The 9161-nt window shown below is 50.5% G+C and overlaps 1 long non-coding RNA gene across 1 annotated transcript; it reads right to left on the minus strand.

Annotated features, from left to right (window-relative positions):
- Positions 1–7615: 7615 nt before the first annotated feature.
- LOC114101608 (uncharacterized) lies at positions 7616–8906 on the minus strand. Its single transcript, XR_003584351.2, has 2 exons — positions 8748–8906; positions 7616–8374 (listed from the first exon to the last, which is right to left on the minus strand). It is a non-coding gene; the product is annotated as an uncharacterized lncRNA (long non-coding RNA).
- Between the last annotated feature and the right edge of the window lie 255 nt (positions 8907–9161).

Genomic DNA, 9161 nt, shown 5'->3' on the forward strand with positions numbered 1-9161 from the left:
GTTTATTGGGGCTGGGGCTGGGGCTCAGCAGTAGCTCACTTGCCTGGCATGGGTGAGGCACTGGGTTCAATTCTCAGCACCGCATATAAATAAATAAAATAAAGGTCCATCAACAACTAAAAAATCATTTAAAAAATTGTTATCATCTCTAGTAATTAGAGAAATGCAAATCAAAACTACTCTAAGATGTCTTCTAACTCCAGTCAGAATGGCATTTATCAAGAATACAAGCAATAATAAGTGTTGATGGGGCTGTGGGGAAAAAGGCGCACTCATACATTGCTGGTGGGACTGCAAATTGGTGCAGCCACTATGCAAAGCAGTATAGAGATTCCTCAGAAACTTGGAAAGGAACCACCATTTGACCCATCTATCCACTCCTTGATTTATACCCAAAGGACTTAAAATCAGCAAACTACACTAACTCAAACACATCAATGTTTATAGCAGCTCAGTTCACAATAGTTAAACTATGGCACCAACATTGATGCCTTCAACAAATGAATGGATAAAGAAAAAGTGGTACATACACAATGGAATATTACTCAGCCTTAAAGAAGAATAAAATTATGGCACTTGCAGGTAAATGGATGGAACTAGAGAATATCATGCTAAGCGAAATAAGCCAGTCCCCCCAAACCAAAAGCTGAATGGTTTCTCTAATAAGTGGATGCTGATCCACAATGGGCGGGGGGTAGGGAGGAATGAAGGAACTTTGGTTTGTGCAGAGGGGAGGACGGTAGAATGAGACAGACAGTATTACCCCATATACACGTATGATTATACCACTGGAGTGACTCTGCACCAAGTGGAGCCAGAGGAACGAGAAGTTGTGTACAGTGTGTCCAAATGCATTCTACTGTAAAAATAAACAAACAAAAAAACTTATGTCGATCTCCCATTTATGCTAGTGTGCGTGTTGTAATCATGTCATTCCATTCACTTTCCTGTAAATCCATGAAATTGGAATGCAAAAGCACTTGCTGTTTCCACGAAAACAGTGGGGCGCTAAGGCAGGTACCTGGGAAGTGCTGGCGAGTCCCACAGCTAAAAGTCCTGGATCACGGATGCACAGCACAGTGCTGCAGGCTGCTCCCCTGGAGCTCTTCAGTCTCACTCCACTTTACAGACCCAAGACTGAGAAAGCACCTGACATCTCGGTGTGTGGGTTGTGCGTGCAAGTGCTGTGGCATTCAGATTGGGGGATTCAGCTTGAAATAAAAGGGTTTGCTTCATATTTAAAAAAAGGCTGTTGGGTCATGTGGCCTTCAAGGGAGGAAACAAATCACTCCAGGTATCTCAAATAGAAAGGAATTTTTAAAAATATGGTGTTGGGTGTGGTGGCCATGCCTGTAGTCCCAGCAGCTCAGGAGGCTGAGGCAGGAGGATCTTGAGTTCAAAGCCAGTCTCAGCAAAAGAGAGGTGATTAGCAATTCAGTGAGACTCTATCTCTAAATAAAATACAAAATAGGGCTGGGATGTGGCTCAGTGGTGGAGTGCCCCTGGTTTCAATCCCTGGTACCCCCCCCCCAAAAAAAAAATAAGTAGAAAATATGGTGCTAGGGATTAAACTCCGGGCCTTGTGGCACATGCCAAGCACATGCCTTGTCATGCAGCCATACCCCCAGCCCCGAGGAGTTTCACACAGGTCGGGTCCTAAGTGTGAAGACCCCCATGGTGGCTGCGATCCCCTGGCTGTCAGGGGACTGCTCCTGACCCCTGTGACCTGTTCCACATGATGAAACTATGCCCACTCACTGCCAGCCCACGCGCCTGCCTGAACCCTCTGTCCTCTGCTTAATTGGTGAAGCCTAATTTCCATCAAGCCCTAGCTATAAAAGAGACTGGGAAATCTAGGTCTTTTTAGTTTTCCAACCTCCCTGGAGAGAAAATGGGTGAAATGAAAGTTGAAAGATCCTCTGTTACAAATGGCAAATGAATTAATATTCTTTTATGTATTTAAATAAAAATGGTTTAAAGTAGCAGACTCTCTAGTAATAGCAATTTTTTATTCTCAGCTTTAACCAACATTTTGTTATTAATGATCAGGTCCAAATGCACCAGTGATAAGGCCTTACCAGAATTTCCAAATGTGCAAGAATCTGGGCTGAGAACTGGATGAGCCACGGGGAAGGGCACAGTGAGGGGAGGGAGGATTTCACTTGGGAGGCTGGTGGGAGAGCTTGCACTGCTGCTTAGTAAGAAGCCAGTCAAAGCCACGCTGTCTTCCCCTTGCCACTGGTGAAGGACTCTTTTGGAACGGATGCCTGGGGCACCCTGTCTCCAGAGTGTCCCTTGCCTGGCTCCTTCTGTCAACTGTATTTGTCTCACAGACACAGAAAGTACCTATTGTGCATGATCATGCTGGGAGCTGAAGCCCCACTGTGAAGCTCACGGTCTCATATCCCTTACTTCTAGAACAGGGCTCAGCACAAATCCGGGGCTAAATAAATATCTGCCAAATGAACAAATGGATGAGTGTACCTAACTGATAGAAAACCAAGTCTCAGAGAGCTCACAGACCTCCCTGAAATGGCTCCCCTGGGCTGAGGGCAGCCGAGACCCGCCGCGGCCAGACCTCCCCACACCCTCTGCTAGGGAAGGGTTCTGGGGGCTGGTCAGTTGTGCCTGGGGCAGTGTTTCAGGTACCCGAGGTCCTTGCCTGGCACGACTGTAAGAGCAGACATGCAAACCCGAGCCTCGTAAGCAGTCCTAAAAATTCGTGGGAGGTGGCAGCTTGCAAAATTGTGAAAATACTCAAACCTACTGAATTCACACTTTAAAATGGACAGTGAGTTTCATGTTATGTGAGTTTTGTCTCCATAAACATTGGATCTTGGCCTCACTTTTTTTTTTTTTTTTGTACCAGGGATTGAACTCAGGGACACTCAGCCACTGAGCCACATCCCAGCCCTATTTTGTATTTTATTTAGAGACAGGGTCTCAGTTCCTTAGCGCCTCATGGTTGCTGAGACTGGCTTTGAAGTTGAGATCCTCCTGCCCCAGCCTTCTGAGCCTCTGGGATTACAGGCTGAGCCACTGCGATTGACTTCACATTGGTTTTTCACTTAGGGCTGGGGTTGTATTACAGTGTAGAGCACTTGCCTAGCATGTGCGAGGCCCTGGGTTCCAACTTCAGTACACAAAGAAAAAAAAGTTGTTTTTATAATGAACACATGGGGAGAAAAATAATTAGTGGGAACATTACAATTGCTCTATATGACTTTCAAACATCAAAACTACAATTGGGTACAAATGTATAGAGAAAAAAATAATAAAATGCATATTTAGTGCATTTGGAACATTTAGGAACCTGAAGATTTTTTATGTCTTTGGACTAACCCTATCAGAGGAGATCACTGTGGAGTTGATGATCAGGTCCAAATGCACCAGTGATAAGGCCTTACCAGAATTTACCAGGTATTAGTTGGACCCATGCAAGGAGGGTCCGTAGGCCCCGGAGCCGGGCATGAAGCATTCCATACTTTTACAGAGGCGTGGGTGTATTGAATACTGCAGATCTGGAGACTTGGAAGTGGTTAAGGTGGAAATTTTTACCCTGTGTGTCTTACCGCAGGGTTTTTTTTTTTTTTTAATATAAATGACTTAGGAGTAGCTGGAAGGGCGTTGGCCAAGGCCTCGCCCCTCCCGCAGAGCCAGGCCTCCCTGCCTCCCCTGAGCACTGAGCGCTCCTTCCTTCCTAAGTCCATCCGTCTGCTTCCCACGGCGACCCTTGGCACCTGCGGTGTCGTGGGAGGTCCCGAGCGCCTTTCCTGTGCAGTGTGTGGCTGGCGTCACCTTCATCAGCTCCTGCCTCAGCCCTGTCACGGCCGCCGTCCGCCGTCACCTGGCCTCCGGCCGCACGTGGCCTCGCGGGGTCGTGGAGGCCGCTCCACGTTCTCTCCCCGCGGTTTCCTCCAAGCGCTCCGCTCTCCTGGGTTGGAACTGCGCTTCCAGCAGCGTCGTCTTCCTGTTCCTGGCTGCGCTTTCGCCCTGGCGGCCAGGTCCCTCTTTCAATTAGGTGGTCCGTGCAGGGAGCGCTGCACACACCTGCGTCTGCAGGGCGGCGCTCGGACGACTTTGGAAGAGGTGACGTGGTGGATCCGGGATTAGGATGTGCAGCCGTCACTTACCACCTGGCGGTTTGTAGACTGGAGACTTAGAGACAAAGTTTGCACTTTATGTAATTACAACCTGGAGTCGGGCGCGGTGGGCACGCCCATCATCCCGACTAAAGGCTGCGGCAGGAGGATGGCAAGTTGAGGCCAGCCTCAGAAATTTATGTACTTACGTCTTAAAATAAAAAGGCTGGGGTACATCCCAGCGGGGGATACACCTCAACTCTGATAGAGCCGCCCTGGTTCGATCCTCAGCACCCTCCGTTACAACCTACGGTGGTAACTGGTATTCGGACTGTGGGGGCACTGGTGGTATTGAGCGTGGTGGAACCATGCCGCGCGGGGACTGCCGAATCGGCTTATTTCTCCGCTGCTTTTTCTGGCTCTAGGACTGAAAGCACAAGGGGCCTATTAGCCTTTCAGACTTTGGTCCACCCTCTTAGAGAATAGGGCATACACGGAGGAGAAAGGGGAGAGCTGGATCTCCCACCTGCAGGCAATAGGAGCAGGAGACCACAGAGCGTCCCTGGACCTCAGGAAGATCCCCAGCCTGGGGTGAGGACAGGCAGGTGAGCGAGTCCCAGAGCCAGCTTAAGAGCAGAGCTGGGAGTCGGGGGCTGCACCAGGTGATGAGACTCCAGGCAGGCTGCCCACAGAGGTCCTTGTACCCATCCAGCCTGGGGCAGCAGGAAGGGAGAGCAGTGACTGGTGTGACGGATGACCAGTGGCCAGCAGGCTCTCCCGCAGGGCCCATCCCTGCTCGTCCCCGACAGGTCCTTGTCCTGTCTAGGGGTCGGATAGAACCCTGAAAGTGGCTCCTGTGATGTGGCAGCCCGTGGATTCGTCAGAAATTAGGCTGTCGTTTAAAAGAAAGAGCACTGTGCGGGCACTCCCACGTTGTTGGGCGGAGAATCCTGCCTGTCTCCCAGTGCCACCGGTAATCACACTGTCATCCCCACATACCAGCCTGTTCCCAAGCTTTACCCAACATACATAATGAAATGAGATAAGTTATTATCTCCACAGTTTGAGGTTGGGGGCGGGGCAGTTTGGAGGGAGTTTGCTAAAGGAAACTTGCAGAAGGTCTGGGACAGCAAGGCTGGAGAGAAGGAGTTCAAACTCAGACTGTCCCTGGTGCCTTTGAGCCACAGGAACAAGGGCTGGGTTGTGCCCCTTTGTTTTCCCAGTGCCCAACAGGAAACCAAACATGGGAGATCCTTCAGCGCTCTGTTCCTGTGTCCCAAATGCATACCAGAGGCTGCTCACCAAGCTGCAGCTTTGAGGGCAGGCACTCAGGTCCTGCTGTCACTGAGCCCCTTGGGTGGCCAGGAAGGGAGGGGCTGCCTACTTCCAGCAGGCCGCTCTGCCATCTACTGGCTGATCTGTGTAACTGCAGGGCCTGACCCTTGATGCTCCTGGGACCCTGGTCCTCTAAGTCTTGCTTCAACCTGCCAGGACACACGTCCCCTTGTCCAGAGTATCCAAACTGTATATGCCATCGGCCCTTTAGTCACTTAGTAGCCTTCTAGGTGATCAGATCCACTGTTATGATGTTGCAGAGCTTGTATCAAGCAACACTTATTTTACATAGTAATTGCCCCCAAATACAAGAGTAGGGATGCTGGCAATTTAGATGTGCCAAAGAGAATCCATGAAGTGAAAGGTGAAAGGAAATAAAAAATGTATGCTGAAGTTGCAGAGATCTATGGTATATTACAATTTCTTACTGTGCCTAGTTTATAGATTCAACTTAATCATAGGTATATATAGAGAGGAAAAACTTAATGTACATGGTTTGGTTCCATCTGCACTTTCAGGCATCCGTTGGGGGTCTTACAATATATCTCCTGTGGATAAAGAAGAGGCCACTGTAATGCCACAAGACCTTTCATCCAGGATGCCAAAGAGGCAGCAGAGACAAACTCCTGCATTCCCCTCATGAGCTAGGTTCAGAGAACTATGTTGCTGGCCTGGCATGGTCAGATTTGTTCAAAAATCTGCTCAGAAGTTTAAACATACAGGTGTACACTTTGAAGAAAGAATTCCTACTTTACTTCAAAGGACATTCACATTTTATGTATTTTTAAAGTTACTTTTATTTTTTAAAATTCTTATTTTTTCCTTTTAGTTATACATGACAGCAGAATGTATTTTGACATATCATATACATGGAATATGATTTCCCATTATTGTGGTTGTACATGATATGGAGTTACACTGGTTATATACTCATGTATTAACGTAGGAAAATTATGTCCAATTCATTCTACTATTTTTTTTCATTTTCTCCACTGTCTAATCTGGTGAACCTCCACTCCTCCCTCCCCACCTCCTATTGTGTGTTAGCATCAGCGTGTCAGAGAGAAAATTTGGCCTTTTTTTTTTTTTTCAGGATTGGCTTATTTCACTTAGCATGATAGTCTCCAGTTGCATCCATTTAACCCTTCTGGGTTGTGTCCTGCTCAGGGAAATAGCAGAGGCTTCCCAGGGCTGTCTGGGCAGGAGGCCCAAGACCACCTGGCAGTTGCAGAGCAGATGAATAGTTCCTAAGATGCAAAGGGGGCTGCAGAGCCAGCAAAGGGGAAGCTGCAGGTGGAGCAGAACTTGAGGGACTGAGGTGGCTCTACAGATGCCAGTGTTGGTGGGTGGGCTCCCAGGGGACTGACTCCCCACCTCCCACACTTTGACAGCCACAGCCACTGGAAATGAAGAGGGGACCTGGATAGACTGGAACTGAGCTTCTGTCCCTCTGAACTGGATGCCTGAAGCAGAAATGAAGTGGAGGGACCTTTATGAAGACGAAGAAAGGCTTCCAGTTGGACCTGACATCCACCAGATGCTACCTTCAGAGTACGTCCAAAATGAGTGTCCCTTCTCTTCTTCACTGTTACCCGGGTGTCTGAGCCACCCACCCCCACCTCTTCAACAGATCTCGGTAGCCTCCTCGCCAGCCTCACAGCTCCTGGGGGGCTTCCTAGAGTTCATTCTCAATAGCCAGAGAGTGCCTGTTAGCTGGGAGGGCTGGGCAGGGCAGCCAGGCTGAGAACCCTGCAGTGGTCTCTTGTTGCTGAGTCTCCCTGTGGCCACCTACTTCCTCTCCAACCATCTCCTACTACTCAAACCATGTTCATTCCACTGCAGGACGGCTCCTTTTACAGGGTCCTCGGCACACTGTGCCCTCTGTCTGTAAGTCTCTTCCCTCACTTCCTTCAAAGTCACCTTAGGCCTTCTCTGCTCCTTTTGCAAATATTCTCCCACTTCTTGGACCATTCCTACCCGACTCCCTAGCTTTATTTTTTCTCCTGCAGCAGGAACTTCTGACAGTATGGTGTGTGCTTTGCTGGGGATGGAACCTGTCGCATTGCACGACTAAACACTCAAGTCACTCCAGGTGAACTGGACTGCACGAAATAACCAGAAACAGAGAAATATCTTTTTCTTTGGGTCCTGTGACAGCTCCTATGACCTTAAGGGTCCATGGAAAGAGAGGGAGAAGCACGTGCTGAACCCCTTTATTGGGAAAAAGCCAGTCAAATGAGGCAAGGGGTAGGATTACAAGGGAACAGGTGAGTGTAGCTCAACCCCTCTGGGTGCTGTTGCCAGAGTCACAAGTCATGGCACTACTGTGCCAGACCACAGTGATCTTTTAGATCCCTGTGGTGCAGCAGGAGTTAAAGGTGCGTGCATTTGGAGTGGCTCTCCACAGGAACCCAGGGCTTTGCCCATGCTAGTCAAACGCTCTACCACTAAGCTATATCCCCAGCCCCATAGTATGGTTTTTGTTCCTTATCTCTAGACACTAGGAGTTAAATTCTATGAAGACAAAGATTTTTGCCGTTTTACAAGTGGACAGTCATTTCTCTTCAGGCCTTTGCATTTCTCATCTCCCTTCTTCCATTTATGGTTTCCTGGTTCCTCACCCTCTGCTTCTCCTCTTTTGCTGGCTCTGCCCTGAGACTCTCTTGCGTCTGGTGCAAGGAACTTAAGGGACCAGCAGCTCTGTGGCTGTAGGGAGAGGAGCCCGGGAGGCACAGGCAACATCTTCTAGGGTCACCATCTTGGGCAGAAAGCAGCGAGAAGGGATGTCATCGGGGTTTGGATGTCCACCCTCACCTCTCAAGGTACAAGAGCTTCATGGCCGGGTGGTTACAGTTTATGGGCCAAGCAGGGGTTATAGCCCAGGCGCCGGAGTCTGTGGCTTAGGCAAATCCTTCCAGGACCATGGCCTCACAGCCACTTCGGAACCCTCAGGGCTGCTGTGGAAATAACAGGATGGTTAACCCAGGGAGTGCTGGCCTGCCACATGCCCACCATCCCGCACAATGGGTGGCTCATGCCAGCCCAGGACACGGGGCTCTGCTCTGCTCAACAACCCGACTCTGGTAGGCCTTCTGAGCGTTTGGAGTGGGGTGTCCACTTCCGAGGCCGCCGTGCCCCATACGCAGCGGATCACTGCCTCCGAACATAAGCCTTACACTTGTGCCACTGCAGGACAGGGAAAGAGGGACCTGACCCCAGTCACTGATGGGACCATACGAGGCACATTAACTGGGCTCTTGGCAACAGAACGTGTTTGCAGGGGGCCGCGTCCCCACACGGTGCCCGAGGCCTGCCTTCGCCGCTCCGCACCTGTGTTGGAGTAAAAGGCCCGGGACCTGGTCACGTGCTCCGTCGGACCAATCCCCGCAACCGGAAAGGGGTAGAGTAGTGATTGGCCCACCCGGCGCGGGGGCGGAACCCCGGTCAGAGGGGAGGAAGCGGGTTCTCCCGGCCTTCGATTCCGCGGTCCTCGGGATTCTCGTTCTCTCGCGAGACTCGGCGCCGGGAGGGGCCTCTAAGCTCCACAATGCACCGGGCGGGGCGGGGCAGTCCCGTATTGGCTTGGCCCGGAGCGCCGCGCGCGTCATTTTTCCGAGCCCGGTCTGGGAGCCGCGCTCTTCCCCTGCTGTTCAGCGCTCGCCTCCCGAGCCTTGCTCAGTCGCCTCCCCGCCCCCGCACCCCAGACGCCGTCCCCTCGACCGCCTGGGAAGCCTGCGGCTCTTT

The sequence above is a fragment of the Marmota flaviventris genome, chromosome 2 (genome assembly GCF_047511675.1).
Source record: "Marmota flaviventris isolate mMarFla1 chromosome 2, mMarFla1.hap1, whole genome shotgun sequence".
Classification (NCBI taxonomy): Eukaryota; Metazoa; Chordata; class Mammalia; order Rodentia; family Sciuridae; genus Marmota; species Marmota flaviventris.